The sequence below is a fragment of the Typopeltis vanoorti genome, chromosome 22 (assembly GCF_054136105.1).
Source record: "Typopeltis vanoorti isolate ZY-2024b chromosome 22, IOZ_Tvanoo_1.0, whole genome shotgun sequence".
In the NCBI taxonomy this organism is placed as follows: domain Eukaryota; kingdom Metazoa; phylum Arthropoda; class Arachnida; order Uropygi; family Thelyphonidae; genus Typopeltis; species Typopeltis vanoorti.
The window spans coordinates 10,881,343-10,900,129 of NC_143570.1; the positions used below are offsets into that span (position 1 = coordinate 10,881,343).

Below are 18,787 nucleotides of genomic sequence, written 5' to 3' on the forward strand. Positions count from 1 at the left end.
CTTGAAAATTCCTCTGCTTCTTCCTTAGTATAGAATTCTTCTGAAGGACCATAGGCAAAAATAAGTCTTGTTGCCCTGTTCTCCATTTTGATATTTGCTAACATTACTCTGATAAAGATCACAATTACAAAAAAGATTGTTTACAACAGGGAACTTGATATCCAAGAAAGCCTTAATCACAATAATATGAGAACAATTGTAAGTTATGTTGTACAGATGTTAAAAAACAAAAGGAGACAAAGAAAAATTAAATGAATACTTTTATTATTATAATACTTTTTACATGTTTCTGAAAATGGCACAGAGCTGGATATAAAATGCAACTTGAATAACTGATTATGATATTTCACTTATTGAAAACTACAGGAAAGTCTCTGGAAAACATCTGTAACAATTTATTTCTAGGAAAACTTGTACACCTAGATGAACACACATGCTATAATTTTTAAATGAATTTGTCATACCATCTTTTTCTGGGTTCAATGGAACTGTCAAGTTTATGAAGACTGAAAACTGAAACTGTTAAGCCAACTGCAGAAAGCAGTACTGCAGAAGGAAATAATAAATAATCAGAAGATTTTGGCCGTGGAGCTCCACCCATATGCAAGTACTGAAAAAACAAAATTCATGTTATTAAAAAGCAATTAAATTATTCTTAGTACATGTAAAACTACAAAAACATGTCATGTTTTTTAATTTATTTTATTTTTAAGATGGCAGCAGCTTTGTCTATACACAAGTTTAATTTTGATTTTAGTCGTTTCATGAAATGCAAGGTGTGCAAACAACATTTCTAAAGACAGATGGAAGGAGACTGTGCAAAGTGTGGATGGGTAGTGATGTATCAATGAGTGCGATAGTAGTGTAAATGAGGACCTGTCTCATAGCAAAGAGAATGTGAAAGAGAGTTATGAAAAAGCAAATGAGTGATCTGGAAGAAGCAATTAATGGTGGCATGAATAACATAAGTGATATGAATGGTGGTGAAAATCAAGAGAAGCAAATTAGTACAAGTGTGAATGACACTGCAAGGTGTAATAAGACAGAGGAAGATGCAAAAGATGGTAGAACAACAAATGAAGAATTGTAAAAAGCTAGCATGAATAATCGGTAAATGTGAGATACGTTTAGAGAAAAGATTAGTAGTTGGAGATGTAAGAAAGAAAGTGGCAGATGAGTCAAAGATGAATGACTGCAGCAGAATGGTGGAAAGCAATGCAATGCTGTATGGGCTTCCATGGTGAAAGATGTGAAAATGGAACAAGTGTCACAAGTATGAGAGGAGCAACAACAGGAAGCATGACACTCTAAAGAGGAGTTGACTGTGCTGATTGGAACAAGTGATTTGCGAGGAAGTGTGAATAAACTATTGCAGGATTTGCAAGCATTGCTAAAGACAGTTAAGCAGAAGAGAGAGAGAACTGCAAGTGTATTGCTAAAGTACGACAGCAGAGAGAAGAACAATAATCGTGAATGGCATGATAGCTAAAATGTGCAGGAAGAGAGTACTTCAGTTAGTCGATGTATAGGATAAATCTGAAGACAGGAGAAAGTTGTTTGTTGCAGATGGTTTGCATTTGAGTGCAAGTGGCAGTGTTAAGATAGGTAGACTATTGATGGAAGAGAGTAGCTAGCCAGTTCACTCTATAAAAATTAGATAGTGGGACTGAATGCAAGATACCACACATTGGTGAAAGATCAGTGAAAAGAAGGCAATATAAGGATGCAGGGATGGCCTCAATGGGAGAAGAGTATCAAAAGATTAATGATGGAGGTAAAAGAGCTGTAAGAAGGAAAAGGAAGAACAGGGGAAAGCTGCTTTGCCTATACACAAGAATATAATTTCTTGGCATCTTTAATTTATAGTATAATAAAATGGAAAAAATTTCAATACATAAGACTAGAAACTGCAGGAGGGTGATAATGGGTGACTAACTATGGAAACATTGACTGCAAGCAAGAAAAAAATATTGTTTGTAAGGAGATGGAAATTCTTGAGATGCTTAGGGATAACTACCTCATGCAGCATGTACTTGAGGCGAAACATGAGTGTTAGATTTAATGATATAGTCTCATATGGTAATAACAGAAGATGACACCAAGATTCCACCAACTTGGGAGAGTGATCATGTGGTTTTGAGAGAGTGGTGAAGCAGGTACAAATCTCCCTTCACAGAAGGGAGATTTGTAGAATTATAGAGCAGGTTACTATGATATATTAAGATAAACAAAATTGATATGTGGTGGCTTAATCAGCTGAAGTAGAAAGGACTATGAAATGTGAATTTCATGAGAATGAACATTAGCAGAGTTCCAGGTTGATATTATAAATGTAAGAAGCATCAATGGAAAAGAAATGGAACTAGCAGAACTAGATAAGTGACAAAGAAGACAAAAGATGATATTTTTCCAAGCAACAAATGCAAAATGTTATATTCAGGAAATAATCAGGGAAAAGGAGTAGCTATAGTATTCAACACTAAATACAAGGATAATATTCTTGAATGTTAAGCAATATCAAGTAGTAATGTGGGCAAATATCAGAATGGGAACTGGACAGTGTCTATGGTCCCACAGAAGGTTCTACTAAGGAAGAAGTGGAGGAATTTTTTTTTTTTTTTTTTTTTTTGAGGCAGAACGCAGCTGACGCAATGAAGAAGGTAAATTTGATCCTTGGAGATCTAAATAAAAGAATAGGAAATTATTGCCAAAACATGGGAAAATTTAGAGGAAAGAGCAAAGTTAATAATGGTAAGTTCAGAGGTGAACCATAGACTCAAATAGAAACAATTTAAGAAAAAATGAAAGAGTGAAAACAAAATCCAACCTTGAACATTCAGTGGCACACCCTGAAGAAAACATTCATTCAGCCAGAGAGGCATGTGGTGAGGTTTGTCTATAAAGATCAGAACTTCATTGACACAGGAAGGAAGTTAAGAAACTGTCAAGGAAAACAAAGCATATCTAAAGTTCCTGTTAACTATGTCAGCTCATGCTCTTAGAGAATACAGAAACAAAAATGTAAAAAAGCAAAAAAACTGTGCAAAACTAGCTTGACAAGTCATGGGAAAACTCTGGTAAGAACATAGTAAATAAATATCAGGAAGGTGGCAAAATATTCTAGAGAATATTGAAAAAGCTTAGAAATGGAGGAAAGAGCCCTGTAAAAAGAATCAGATGATAAAGGTGACAGGAAAACTGAAGCTAAGATATTCTAGATGTCTGGGGTAATTACTTTGAGAGATTGCCAAATAAAACAAGCAGAATACTCCTAGGAATGCAATCAGGAATACTTATAAATACTTGAAATAGAAAAAGCCACCAAAAACCTGAAATGTGAAAGGCAGCTGGAGTAGATGAAATTCGACCAGAAATGCTCAAATGTAGAGGTATAAAAGTTTTACAGAGGCTGCACTGCATAATTCAGAAAGCCTGGCATGAGAGTCAAATTTCAGATGATTGGAGTAGGTGCTCTCATAATACCCATCTCTTAAAATGGGAAATAAAACAATGTGAGAATTACAGGTATTTCCCAGCTGAGTATTCCGGTAAGATTTATATAAGTATACTTGATAAACAGCTAAGAAAAATTGTGGAACAGAAGCTTGGTGAAGAACATGCCGGATTCACGCCAAATTAGAGGTTGTTAGGATCAGATTTTAACTGCAAGACAAATACTTCAGAAATCATAGGAATATAACAAAGATCTGTATTTAAGTTTTGTAGATCTGGAAAAAGATGTGACAAGGTGCCAAACTCTTCAAAATGCTACAGTTATATGGTGTAAATGGGACATTATATTGGGAACTATTTAAGCCATAAGTCAGCAGCCAGAATTGAAGGAGATACAGGAAGTACAGGTTTGATGTTAAATCAGGTGTACGATAAAAGTGCACATTATTCCAAGGATATTCATTATTGCGTGACACCTCCAGGGAGTCTATGGACTCATCGAGGGAAGGGGAACTTGCTCTACAACTCTTTATGTCCAACAATTAAATCCGCCAACTACAACAAACCGCATCAACTACCGACACTAGTATTTTCACAGACAATCACAAACATCCATGCCCATGGTGGGATTCAAACCTGCAACCTTTTGGCCGGACAGCAGATACGCTAACCACTCGGCCGACCAGACCGGCAATATCTTTATGGATTACATCATGAAGGAAAGTGGTACTAAACCTGATAGATATTTGCAACATTAGTCTTAGCTATTTAGTTCATCTACTTTATGCAGCTGTTATACTTCTGAATAAATCCCATATAAAAAGACAGTGTTCAAACCAATTTTAACTTATGGACCTGAGAGCTGGATTAGAAATAAAACACTTGAAAGACAGGAGATCACAGATGAGTTCTGAGAAAGATTAGTAGAGTGAACAAATAGCATCAAAGGAAGTACTGTATTAAAAATGATATTAGGAAAGGACTTGCCATTGGTAGCATTCAGGAATGTGCTAGCAGAGCTAACCTCAGATGGTATTTATGGTCACTTAAACGGAAAGGAAGAGGAAAGATTAGCAGTATCCTGTTAACCTGGTTCTTTGCCAGGTTAACAGGAAAAAAGACCCAGAGGAAGACCAACATATAGGTTGATTGATACAGTAAAAAAAAAGTCTTAGAACACAAAATAAGGTTGATAATGTTGGAGTCTTGACAGATAACAGATTAATTTGGAAGAAAATTGATGATCAGAAGTTATTAATGATGTGACTTTTTCTTGCAAGTAAGGCGATTGGATTTCTTGAGAGAATCTTAGGGACCACCTCATGCAGCATGTACTTGAAGCAACACATGAAACGAGCGTTAGATTTAATGATATTGCCTCATATAGTTGATAATAGAAGTTGAACATTACAATGCCACCAGCTGGGGAGAGTGATCATGTGGTTTTGACACAGTGACTAGGTATGTACAAGCTTCACAGAAGAGATAGAGATCCGTAGAATTATAGAGCAGGGGATTGATATATTAAGAGATTGATGTGTGGTGGCTTAATCAGTTGAAGGAGAGAGAAATCAGCAGTACCTGGACTTGTCTGGAATCGATTACTTATGCTAATATGAGATTATTTATCCTATGAGATAATTTATCCTTGGAATACAAAGTAGGAGTAAAATGGATGAATCATGGAATCATTCAGGAGCTTCTGAGAAAGAAGATATTATGGAGGAGATATAGAGTACTCTCAGCAGTACAAGGAAAATAAGGTGCAGATAGGAAGTTTTCGAAAGAGATGCTGGCATATGAAAAGATATTGGCTGAAGTGGTAAAGCAAAACTCAAGAGAATTCTACAGTTATGTTTCCAGCAGAAGAAAGGGTAAATATGGAAGCCATTTCAGTTGCTGGAAAATAATTCATCTACTGATGAGATATATATATATATATATACACAGTAGGTCCACCCGTATCTGCGGGGTTTGGTTCCATCGTCTTCTGCAGATACCTGAAAATGCAGATAGTAGCGAACCCTATATATACTGTTTTTTCCTATACATAAATACCTATGACAAAGTTTAATTTGTAAATTAGGCACAGTAAGAGATTAACAACAATAACTAATAAAACAGAACAATTGTAACAACATACTGTAATAAAGTTATCTGAATGCAAATGGAATCTTAGCGACCTCAGATGTGTGTAGCTTTCTCCACCTTTGCAACGAGTTGCCCTGGTGTTGGGCAATCTCTGTGATCAGCCGAACTGTCTATTACTAAAAGAAAGAGCCATACAGCTTCATTTCGGCGATGTAAAATTACATAAGCAAAGTGGATATTAGATCCAACATTATTTCAAAGCCACATGTTTATAGAGACTACGAAAGTTTCGTAAGTTGACCTTTCTTATGTTAATATCTTCAGACCGGGTTGACCGTGGATACAGGGGTCCTACTGTATATAGTGGAAATGTTCAAGAAGTATTTTGTTAGTGTTAGAATATTTCTTATGGGGAGGGATGGGATTAATAATGGTGAATAGCAACAAGTAGGAGGACAGAAGATTGAAGTTCAAATATTGTAAGTGTTTAGACAACTAAGGCAATAAAGGCAGCTGTACCCATTATTTAACTGACATAGCCAACTAAGCACAGAGCACTACCCCTATACTTGCATTTTTATGATAAGGCAATGAGTGTGTTAGATAAAGGAGAATCATACAGCGATATTCTTGGACTTTGCGAAAGCGTTTGATAGATTACCATGAGCTGGTATACAAGCTGCAGCTGATAGGAATAGATATATTGGTTAGATGAATTGGCTCTCTGAACAATACCAGCAAGTTGTGTATGATGGAGAGTAACCAGTGGCATGCCGCAGAGTTCTGTTCTTGGATTTGAACAGACTTTTGACTTGGAGTTTTAATAAGTACAAGGTGTTGCATTTTGGAATGAAGAAATATGTGGCTGTATACTATATTGATAGTGCTATACTGCAATAAGTGGATGAGATATGAGACTGATGGCTGACAGACTGAAGTTTAGAGGGTATATTGCAAGTGTTACAAAGACTGCACATTGTAGTGCCACTATAAGAATGCTAACATGGAGGGATAAGGAGGTGGTTGTGCCGCTGGTCAGACCACACTTAGATTATTGTGCTCAGATCTGGTCACCTGGTTTTCAATGTGATGTGGAAACAATGGAAAGGGTCCAGAGATGAGCAACTAAGACAATATCAGGACTCTAGAATGCTGGTTATGGAGAGAGGCTGATGAAATGTGGATTGCAAAGTTTTGTGGAGAGGAGGAAAAGAAGTGATAAAGGCAGTGAGGGGATTTTATCAAATTAATCCAGAGGGAATTATAAAACAAGTAAAAAGCCAAGAGGAAAAGAACCAGAGGTCATCCCTGTAAGTGTGGGGAAGAAGGGTGCGAGGAGCATTTTTTTACATGGAGAATTGTGAGTGAATGGAATGCATTACCAGAAGATGCTGTTAATGCAGGGAGTACCAAGGATTTCAAGATTCAATATGATATCAGTTGAATGAACTTACCGCAGTAAGTCTGCTGACTTCATTACGGGTGGAATAATAATTCGAAGAGAATTATTAAATTTATTTAAATTAAGGGGATATTAAATCCCACATTATTTCAAAACCGAATAAGGAACTCAAAGATAAAATATCAACTCTTAGATTAGATTTCTAAATATAAAATCACTATGAACCATAAATATTCTATAAATACTTTTTACAAAATTCCAAATCCTTTACAGAACTTTATGCTGAATCAAAACCCAGTACAAAACCAAGAGAACATGCCACTGATCCTCATATTTGCTACTGCAAGTATGGGCTCAGTGGCATATTCCCTTAAGATAGCTGCTAATTCTTCACAAATAATAGGTGCTCAGAGACAACATGTAAAGAACAGGCTAGGATTCCAAATTTGTCTTGTGTATAATTCTAAAGGGAACTAATTATAAAACAATAATATATTTTTTAACCAATGCAGAATGACGAAGATAATCATAATGATAGCTGAGATGTCTCACCTCTGTTTAATGTCTCTAGGTAACAGACAGACTAGCTGGAATTCAAGCGAACTCATGCCACAAAATAATAGGCTGAATATTACTTATGTCCTATGGACATTTTGCTGGAGAGAAATCCTTTGACTCCAATATAAAATACTCATCTTCAGACAAATATATACTGTATATGATAAAAACTTATCAGCCTGTCAGATTTGAAATTTATTATGACTATAAGAACATTACAAAAATATAACTGTCATATTCTTGTAATGTTGAGTATTTTTCTGTTTATAGATTGATGAAGTCCTCTAAAATAAGACTAGTCACATTGTTTAAGATAATAGATTACTATTCTTTTGTTCTCCTTGGTTTTTATATAAGAAAGAGAAAGTTTAATGCATGCTTTAATTCTTGATACATTTACACAATTATAGGGAAATATTTTTTTTTATCTTTACATGGATTTAAGAATGTATGCCACTAACACTCAATTCCTTTACTACGGTGCTTCTTATGTCATCCAGCATGTCTTCTTGGTTCCAAAATTACGCTTATCCACTCATTTATCTGGATTAAAGTCCTGCAGAGAAGAGAAGAGGCATTCATATGAATTTGTTTTCCCTCAAAACTGGTTGCTAGAGTAGCAATTCTACTTTAACAGGAAAGTATTATAAAACAAAGTGGTTTCCAGTTGCCTTCCTTGTCCAGTAATATTCTGTTTCTGTAGAAATGTTTTTACATGGCCAATTTCCCTGTTTTGAGAGAGAGAGTTTCCAGGAGAGGAGAACTGCCACACTTCCATATGAGATCAAAAAGCCTTGCTAAAAGGTTCGTTGCATCATAGACATTGAACTCAGACCTTTCCAACCAAAGGGCTCCATCAAATCCAACTAAGTAATGGAAGCTCCCATTCATATGAATCAGTAAATCATTCAGACCAGAGGGGTTCATTGATAATTCCAACTCTCCTTTTATTACATTTGACTAAAAACCTCATTCACAAGAAGCACCTGCTGGTATAATAGATACAATTCCAAGCAGTTTTGAGAAGGGTGAGACTGTATGGATGAGAAAAGGATTTCTTCTAGGTGCTCAAGATAAAAGTTTGAGAGCTGGAGAGCATGGGCTCCCCACTATGGTCCCTTCAACTTGTCTAAATTATTTTGATAAAGCCTGAGTGGATAACTCCACTCAGGTTGATAACCTGAGTGGGTATGGAGAGCAGTATGCCTGAGGAGTGCTTGGCTGGTGGAACAATAGAAAGAGTGGCTTTAGCAATAAAGAGAGGGCATGATGCAGAAAAGATGATAGTTATGGTGGGTACAAATGACTTGAGTGGCAGTATAAATTGGGTAGCAAAAGATTTAAGAACATTGTTAGATATCATGAAGAAAAGTGTCAATCAGTAGACGATGAGTCTACTGACTCCATGGAGATACACGTAATAATAATAACAACAAAGTTGAGCAATTTGACTTTATCCACAGGAAAGGTTTATGAGAGCAGACGAAGGCAATCTTCCAGTCACATTAGTAAATAAGAATTCAATATCAAAGTTGACCATTAAATTAGTTTGTTGAAAGGACAGATTTCTCACTTTAGGAAATCTGGAGAATTTTTAATGTAAGAAAGAGTTGCCAATTTGGGACTAATACACAGGCTAAAAAATTTAGCTATGCAATAAGTCATAGCTAAAGATTTAGTTTGTCATGTACAACTTCAATGTTCATTTTGTACATGTTATATCAATGAAAGTTGTGCCACCTGGTCCCACAAGATGCCTTATCAGCCTTTCTAGTAAAAATAAACAATCTTCGTCCCTGGATAAACTTCACCATGGAAATAAAAATAGTTTTCCTGAACATTTCACTCCTCTGCTCTCATTTAGGTGAATTAACCATGTCTGTTTAATGCAAACCTGTCTTCAATGGATGCTACTCACAACAATCTGCTCACGATCCCTCAAAAAAGTGGAATCAGTCTTATATTGTGCTCATATGGTATACTCAAAATCACAATAGCTAAGGCAAGAACTTCTGGACATCATAAGAAGAATGGCTTCTCAAAACAAACTATACAATGCATCTTTGATATAAGCCTGCTTCAAACCATGAAACAATCGATTTCAGATCTCATATTTCTGGCATCTCTGAACCAATCTCAAGAATCCTTAAAACATAATCCAATAGATACATTTATTTCCTTCAACAAGCTTTCCTCTTATGTTCTGAAGATAAACAATGTCCTCTTTCACTATCTGGCATATACCAATGGTTGTGACTGCCACCTGTATTACTTTGGATAATCTGGACATTGTGTGGTGGTGGTGGGGGGGGGGAAGTACAAGAATGGCAATCTCACATTGTTAAGAAATCTGTGAAATCTGGCTTAGCAAAACATGGAATAATTGATATTGATCACAATACATGCTGGTCTCAAACATGCTAATTCCATCAGTGGCACCAGATGAAGGGAATCTCAAGTTCGAATGTCTGTTTAAAGAAAGCATCAAAGCCCCCACTTTTTCTGATGCAATTTTGGATCATTCTGATCCAAAATTGCATCAGAATGAATGCCTGACATTACTGAAGCTATTGATGTTGAAAGTTTATTTTTCACTTGGTTAGAGTATAATAAAATTAGTTTAATCCTTTATCCTATAATGAAAAATTTTGCATTATAGGAGATACTGAGATAGGAGTGTTGGTAGCTTGCTCCACCTTTGCAACGTGTTGCACCACCTTACCCCGGTCCTGAAGATACTTTCAGGCGCAAACTTTGTTTGCTCACACTTGGATAAAGGATTAAACTAATTTTATTATACTCTAACCAAGTGAAAAATAAACTTTCAACATCTTTCTCTAAATCCAGAGTAATCTATTAAAAAAGGGTGGCACACCATTTGGCAACTCCTATAGGTAGAGATGACCTGTTAATGCTTCTGCCTGGTATCTCCACTTGGGCCTGGCTCCCACTGAAGAGACCTCAATAAAGGTCAAAACTAGTCTGGGTAGTGGCCCTTCCCTTAATGCATAACATTAGACATATCTGCAAGGAGATGAGTTTTGCATTATAGGAGATACTGAGATAGGAGTGTTGGTAGCTTGCTCCACCTTTGCAACGTGTTGCACCACCTTACCCCAGTCCTGAAGATACTTTCAGGCGCAAACTTTGTTTGCTCGCACTTGGATAAAGGATTAAACTAATTTTATTATGAAGCTATTGATGTCTGATCAAAATAGGACTTTCAAATAACTTTTTATTATTACTTTGTGTTTATTATTTTTTTACACAATTTAACATATCTGCTGTTAACCACTCTTAAATAATCCACTGTTCATTGTTCTACCTTGTATTTTACTAGCCTATATGTCGCTGATGATGACCTGTAATTTTAAGGTCAGAATAGCTGGGCATTCAAGTTTAATACTTTATTCAACAGTTTCTCGTGTTGTCATGTCTTAATTCTTTAGTTATCAAGCCAGTAAATAGTTTATTGAATGTAGTTCTATATAATAAACTATATTAAAAAGGTCCTTGATATGTTCAAAGCATTATAGAAAGCATCTATTTTAGCAGCTAAGAGTTTTTCTTCATGATTTCTGCCTAGGGCTATGGAAGAGCATTTTTTGTGACAAGTAGAAAGACTTGAGTGTTGGCAGGTCAAACTTAATTCACCAATACCAGACAATACAAAAATAAACAACACATTTATTTTGTTGCTGATATTTTGCTAGTTTTTATACCCAGCATTTTCAAAGCACAAATAGTTTGTTACAGCATCAAATGGCAAAATTAATTAATAGTAGGATATTTTTAACAGGTATGTGAACTTGATATTAAAACAACCATCTTCCAGATTTTTAGTAAACTGATGTAGCCATGCTTGAAGTTTGGGGAACATTATAAAGTTGCTTCTGATTCCAAGAACAGTGACTTGTAATTACCTGTGGTGCATTTTTTATTTTATTTTATTTTTTTCTCCAATCTAATCCTATGGGGTGTCCAAAGCATGGTCTACTTGCCATATTCTTAACTGGCCATAATAGTACTGAATGTATTTATGTTCTTTGAGGTATATCAAGATCTTCCGGTCTGTCCATAGTAAGCATGTCTTCACTTTGAGAAATCTTTCAAACCTTGAAATCTAGAGTTGATGCCATCAGCATCAGGAGTTTACACACAAAATGCAATTCATCTTCATAGCATGACTACTATAACGACTTCAGCTATGACTTGGAAAGTACATCTTACTTGATTGTTTTACCTGATAACAGAACTTTTCTCCAGTGTTTGACACTTTTAACTGGTCCTTTACATGTCTCTGGTTTGGTCATTTCATAAAACTAAGTATGGGTTTCCTTCTATTTAGTATTCATAATGGAGGGTGATCATTCAATATGAAAGACAAAAATTTACAAAAACAAGTAGTAGTCACTCACTTTTCAAAATATAATGTTGATTGCATGATCTGTTCTCTGACTTGTCTTTACAAAGTAATTTTACTTTTTTAAATAACAGTATTAAAGTTTTTCATTATGTAAAATGTTCAATCATCAGCCATTTTCTGCCCACTGCTAGAATTTCTGAAGGCCTTCCCTTACAGTGCTTCCGTAGTGCAATTGGAAGAACGATGGTACATTGCATTGGAAAATGCCTAAGTTTAATTCTTGTCATGACAGGAGGAATCTTAGTATTTTCCCATTGAAAGCGAGTTAGCCAATCTCATACAGAGGTAGCAGGATTTTTTTCCTCCTGGAAACTCAGGTTTTTCATCCTGCATACAGACACATTGGCCTTCAGAACACACAATTTACAGATAAAAAAAAATACTGGTGATTGGCAGCAGATAGCATTGGTGAAGATGATGGGAGTGACAGTTTGGTGTAATTGGTGGTGGAGCCAGAGTTGGAGTGGGTGCCCTCCCTAATTTTATTATTATTTCCTGACACCTCCAAGGAGTCTTTGGACTCTTTGGAGGCGTCCAGAAATAATAATAATAATAACAAAAATCCTAAATGCAATCCCATTTTGAGTTTTTTCATGCCGCCGAGTTCCAGCCGTCTTTAATTTTATCCTCCCACTGTCTGTTTGGTCTTCCTGAAGCTCTTTCATTTTTATAAGATAAACTTTGTCCATTTTTCAGTATTATTTCTTGCAATATGACCTGACCATTGCCATCTGGATCTTTTACTAGTTGTTATGTCTTCTCTCACCCTAGTCAGAGCTTTGACCAGTATTATTGCAATTTCTATCTTGCATGGTAATAACAAGTAATGATCTTTCATTTTTCTTGTGGGTAGTCCTCAAACTTGTTGGTCAATTAATTAGTCAAAGTCCATGTTTCACTCCCATAGTTCATAACTGGAAGCATACAACTATCAGATTTTTTTTTTTTCTTTTAAAGGCAGATTGGAATGTCTCCCTTGAGTGGCTATCCAACGAAGTTGAATTCTACATAGATTTCTTCAAAACCTTTCCTCTACTATGATCTTTTGTCCTAGTTAAACATAGGTGGTTACTATACCAATTTCATAGTGTTCCATATATGCCGACTTTCTGGTGAGGCATTTATTATACATTTTTGCTTTGTCAAATTTTTTTTTGCATTCGATTCACTGTTGAAGTTCTTCTGCCAAGTTCCCTAAAAGAACAATGTCATCAGCAAATCTAGCATGTTTAGTTCTTTCCATTTACTATAATTCCTGTTTTTCACAAATTTTTTCTAGGGCTGCTGTTAATAATTTTGGTGAAGTGGCACTTCCCTGTCTAACTTTCTTTCTTTCTTATAAAAAATTTAATATTCATTCCTGATTTTAGAGAAGCAGCTGAATTTTTTTATATACAAGTTTTTCAATTCCTTGATTTTTTAGGGCTGCTAAAATAGCTAATGTTGAGATCAAGTCAAATGCCTTTTCAAAATCAATAAAGGCCAGACTTAAGAGCTTGTGATATTTCATTGTTTTTTCGATGATTTAGTTATTACATTATGTGATCAAGTGCTGTAGTTTTTACTGATTCCTGCTTATTCTGGAGGTTGGAAAAAAATCTAGTTTGTTGCAATTCTTTTTGTAAAAATTTTGTATATTATTGAAAGGAGACTGATAGAAGATATTAAAAATTACTGTCCTATCTTCCTTTTTAAAAATTAAAAGGATAACAGTAATCCAACTAAGGTGTTCTCTTTGGTCTTAGGCAGAATGTATAAATTTTATTTAATATAATGACTGGTTCACTGCCTGCTTTAAGAACTTCTATCAGCATCTCTTCTAAATAAAGATATCTAGGCATCTTTCACACTACTCAAGTTACCCCTTGCACACAGAACTTTTAAAACATAAGGACATATTTCTTCCTCTTCTACTTGATAATAGATTTGTTTTCATATTGGTTTAAGTTTTGTGAATCATCCATCATATGATTTGGCATAAAAAGATTCTATTCTTCTCATGATCTGGTCTATGTCTTTAATTGGTACTCCATTTATATCTTTAAGTGCTATTAATTTATTTTGTCCTATGGACAACTCTTCTCATTCTTTTTAGAGTCATTGTTTTCCCGTTGTAATTTTGATTTTGTAATCTCTTGTATCATCCTTTTCATTTTGCATAGCTCTGAATTCTATTCTACTTATTTTGCTTAGATCTCTCATTTGTCTTCTAAGATTTAGTTTCTCTTGATAAATTTTCTTTCATCCGATTTGCTAAACAAAATAAGTAGAATAGAATTCAGAGCTATGTAAAACGAAAAGGATGATACATTTTTTCATATTATTCAGTATATAATCACACTAAGCTAACTCAAGTTGTGAACTGAAAATAAGCTTGCCAATACTATATTACAATTGGGAAGTTACTTAACACGTTCGCTGCCAACTACGAGTATGCTCGTAGTTGGCAGCGAAGGTACATCTTTGAGAGTATCTTCATGCAAACTAACTTTTAGCAGTTTACAGAGGAATTAACTCATCACCATCAAATTCCTGACATGTACCCCACAATCTTATCTATCAAGACTAATATTATCATATCTTATATTTCTATCTTCTAAGGCACTTTTTACTGTATCAATCAACCAATATCTTGGTCTTCCTCCGAGTCTTTTTCCTGCCAACCTAGCAGAGAACATGTGTTTTGCTAATCTTTCCTTGCCCATTCTGTTTGATTGACCATACCATCTGAGATTAGCTCTGCTAGCACATTCCTGGATGCTGACAATGTTAAGTTCTTTCCTAATATCCTCATTTTTAATATGATATTGCCATTGATGCCATCTATTCATGTCACTAATCTTTCTCAGGACTCTCATATCTGCAGTCTCTAGTATTTGGTCAAGTGTTTTACTTCCGACTCAGCTCTCGGATTCATACGTTAAAATTAGATTGAACACCGTCTTGTATACAGTTAATTTAGTCAAAACACTAATTTCTCTCTTATTCCATATAAATGTATTCAGCTGACTTCCTACCATACTGGCTTTGTTGATTCTGTTGTCTATTTCCATGTTTATTTTACCATCCTCACTAAACATTATGCTTAAGTAGCTGAAATGTTTTACTTGTTCTATACGTTCTCCATTCACCATATAGTTGATATTTTCAATGCTTCTACCCATTTTCATTGTCTTGTTATTGCTGATCTTCATACCACATCTATTACAACAGTTATTCAATTTAGCCAGGAAATCTTCCAGACTTGTAGCAGATTTATTTAGAAGTAAAGAGTGTCCCAAAATTCACGCAAGATTTAAATTTAGTGCTATTGTGTGGTAAAGTGTTGCCAACGAGAAAAAAAAAGACAACGTGACAGCTCACAGTTCAGGGTTATTAAAAATGGAGCGCTACACGAAAGAACAACGCATTTTCATTGTTGAGCAATATTTTAAAAATAATGAAGGTTTGGCAGCTACAGTTCGCAATTTTCGTACAAAATATGGTCGGAATAGTGATTTACTTCATCAACTGTGAAAAGATTAATTAAAAAATTCAAGGAAACTGGATCAATTAGTGATCTTATACACTCTGGCCATCCTTCAACAAGTCGTTCAACAGAAAATAACGAAACAGTTCGTGAGAGTGTTGCCGAGAATCCAGGAACATCAATTCAGCACCGTGGTCTTGAATTGGGCATTTCGAGAAGCTCTCTACAGCGTATTCTCATGAAAGATTTGCATCTTAATGCTTACAAAGTTCAATTCACTCAAGCCTACTGACCACACACAGAACTTCAAGAACTGAAGCCTACTGACCACACACAGCGAAGAGAGTTCATTGAATGGATTATGGAACAACAACAAGTGAATGCTTATTTTTCGAACAAAATCATCTTCAGCGACAAGGCTCGTTTTCATCTTGATGGCTTCGTTAATCGACAAAATTGTCGCATTCGGGGTTCAGAAAATCCACGAGTGATTGTTGAGAAACGAATGCATCCACGAGCGATTGTTGAGAAACAATGCATCCACGAGCGATTGTTGAGAAACAATGCATCCACAACGTGTCACTGTTTGGTGCAGATTTTGGGCTGGAGGCATCACGGGTCCATTCTTCTTCGAAAATGCAGCTGGTAAGGCAATAACAGTTAATGGTGCTCACTATCGCGACATGATAATCAAGTTTTTTGTGCCTAAATTGCAAGATATGGATGTGGACGACATGTGGTTTCAACAAGACTGTGCCACATGCCATACAGCCCGAGAAACAATTCAATTACTGCACGAGTCATTTCCTGGTCGTGTAATTTCCCGTTTTGGTGATCAGAATTGGCAGCCCAGATCATGTGACTTAACGCCATTGGACTTTTTTCTTTGGGGTTTTTTGAAGTCTAAGGTTTATGCCAACAAGCCCACGACCACCAACGCCTTGAAGGAGGAAATTGAGCACTGTATCAATGAAATCCAGCCACATTTATGCAAAACATTCATGGAAAATTTTGACAAAAGAGTGCGTACGTGCCAGCAAAGCCGTGGAGGCCATTTACCCGATATGCTATTCCATGCATAACCCTATACTGTATACTTTATGAATCAATAAGAAATTACAAATTTAAATTAAAAACCGTTTTCTATCAAAATTAGAAAAATTACTTCTTGCGTGCATTTTGGGACACCCTGTATAACATCATCCACATAAAGCAAAGAGCTGAGATTAACATCTCCAATTTTTATATCAGGTTTAACAACGCTTTCCTTCATAATTGCAAACAGAGGGGATAATGTGCATCCTTGTCTGACACCAGATTTAACATTAAACCATCTTCCTGTACTTCCTTCAATTCTAACTGCTGACTTACAACTCAAATAAAGACTAAGTATTGCTTGATATAATGTCCCAATGACAATATATAACAGTAGCGTTTTGAATAGCTTTTCTCTTGGCACCTTCTTATATGCCTCTTGCAGGTCTAAAAAACTTGATTACAGCACTTTATCTTCCCATGATTTCTCAACCATTTGTATAAAGCGAAAATCTGATCCCAACAGCCTCTATTTGGCCTTAATCCAGCTTGTTCTTCACCAAGCTTGCCTTCCACAATCTTTCTCAACCATTTCTCAAGTACACTTTCATAAATTTTACCAGGAGCACTCATTAGTGAAATACCTCTAATTCTCACGATCAGTTTTATTTCCCTTTTTGTATATTGGTACTATGATGAGAGCTTTACTCCAGTTATCTGGAATTCATCCCTCTGTCCAAGGCTTCTGAACTATGGAGTGCAGCCACTGTAAGACTTATACCACCATACTTCAGCATTTCTGGTCTAATATCATCTACTCCTGCTGCCTTTCCACATTTCAGACTTTTGATGGCTTTTTTCCTACTTCAACATATTCATATTTGTACTCCTGTGCTGTCACTGCTTGTTTCATTTAGAAATTTTTCAAAGTAATTACTCCAGACATCACAAATATCTTTTTCTCCGGTTTCATGTCACCTTTATCATCTGCAATTCCTTTTAGAGCACTCTTTCCTCCATCTGAGTTTTTTCAACAGCCTCCAGAATATTTTGACACCTTGATATTTCCTATGTTCTTATCAAAGTCTTTCCATGACTTTTGTTTAGCTAGTTTTACACTGTTTAGCTTTTACATTTGTCCCTATTCTCTAAGAACAAGTCAACTTATTTGCCAGGAACTTTTGCTATGCTTTCTTCTTTTCAATCACTTTCTGTGTCAACCATGGTGTTCTGATTTTTTTTTCCTTGAAGGCAACTTCACATGCCTCTCTGGCTGAATCAATGTTTTCTTCAGGGTTTGCCACTGAATCTTCAAGATTTGTTTCCTGTTCTCAAACTGTTTCATTTTTTCTTGATTAATGAATGTTTATTTTAGTCTACACTTCACATCTGAGAGTCTCAACTTTTATTTGCTTTAAAACTTTCTTACGTGTTCTTTTTAATATGAAATTTTATCCTGCTCAAGACTAAATGGTGATCACTTCCAATTTTAAATCCTTGTACACTCTAGTGTCCTGCACCTGTGAGAAAAATACCACTATCAACAATGACATAGTCAATGAAATTTTTCTTTCTCCTTGCCTCTTCTCTCCACGTGAATTTGTGCACATTTTTATGTTGGAACATGTTAGTAATAACCAGTCCATGTCCTGAGCAGAAATCCAACAAGTATTTGCCATTATTATTAGCTTTGCTTTTTTTTTTCCCTCCAAATTTTTCCAAAATATTTCTGTATGTCTGACAATCATTTCCTACTCTGCTATTCAGATCTCCAACAATTATCTACTTTTCCTTTTTCGTTGTGTCAGCTGCTTTCTCTAAAGCCTTAAAAAAAATTCCTCTATTTCTACCTTGGTAGAAGTCCAGTTCTCCATTCTCATATATGTGCCCACATCACTCTACTTGATATTGCCTTCCATTCAAAAAGATTAGCTTCATATTTAATGTTGAATACTATATACTCCTTTTCCCTGACTATCATTGCCTGAATATAATATTTTGTATTTATTGCTCAGAAAGATCTCGCCAGTTTATTTTTTTTGTTTGTTTTGGTCACCCCTATTATATCGATCTGGTACTTATCCAATTCCTCAGCTAGCTCCATTTCTTTGCCATTTAGATTCTCATGTTGATAGAATCAATCTTGAACTCTGGCGATATTGAGTTGGGGTGTGTTTCAGGATTTGTTCCAGTAGCTTACTTTTCGCTGTTTGCCCTGGTTCCCTGGCAAAAACAACGGAGCCCTTGTTTAACTGGGGGATGCCCCAGCCAGCATGAGATTGTCATGTTGTACCATCATTTTACATTGTGGTTGAAGTCAATAAGAATACAATTTGGTCAGCTACATCCCATG

General features: G+C 35.7%; 1 long non-coding RNA gene across 1 annotated transcript in view; it reads right to left on the bottom strand.

The window, feature by feature from the left end:
* Positions 1 to 247: 247 nt before the first annotated feature.
* LOC150094154 (uncharacterized) overlaps positions 248 to 18,787 on the bottom strand; it is a 44,240-nt gene continuing 25,700 nt past the window's right edge. The window contains exon 4 of the long non-coding RNA XR_016550240.1: positions 248 to 610. This is a non-coding gene — a long non-coding RNA (uncharacterized LOC150094154). The remainder of the gene's footprint in view (positions 611 to 18,787) is intronic.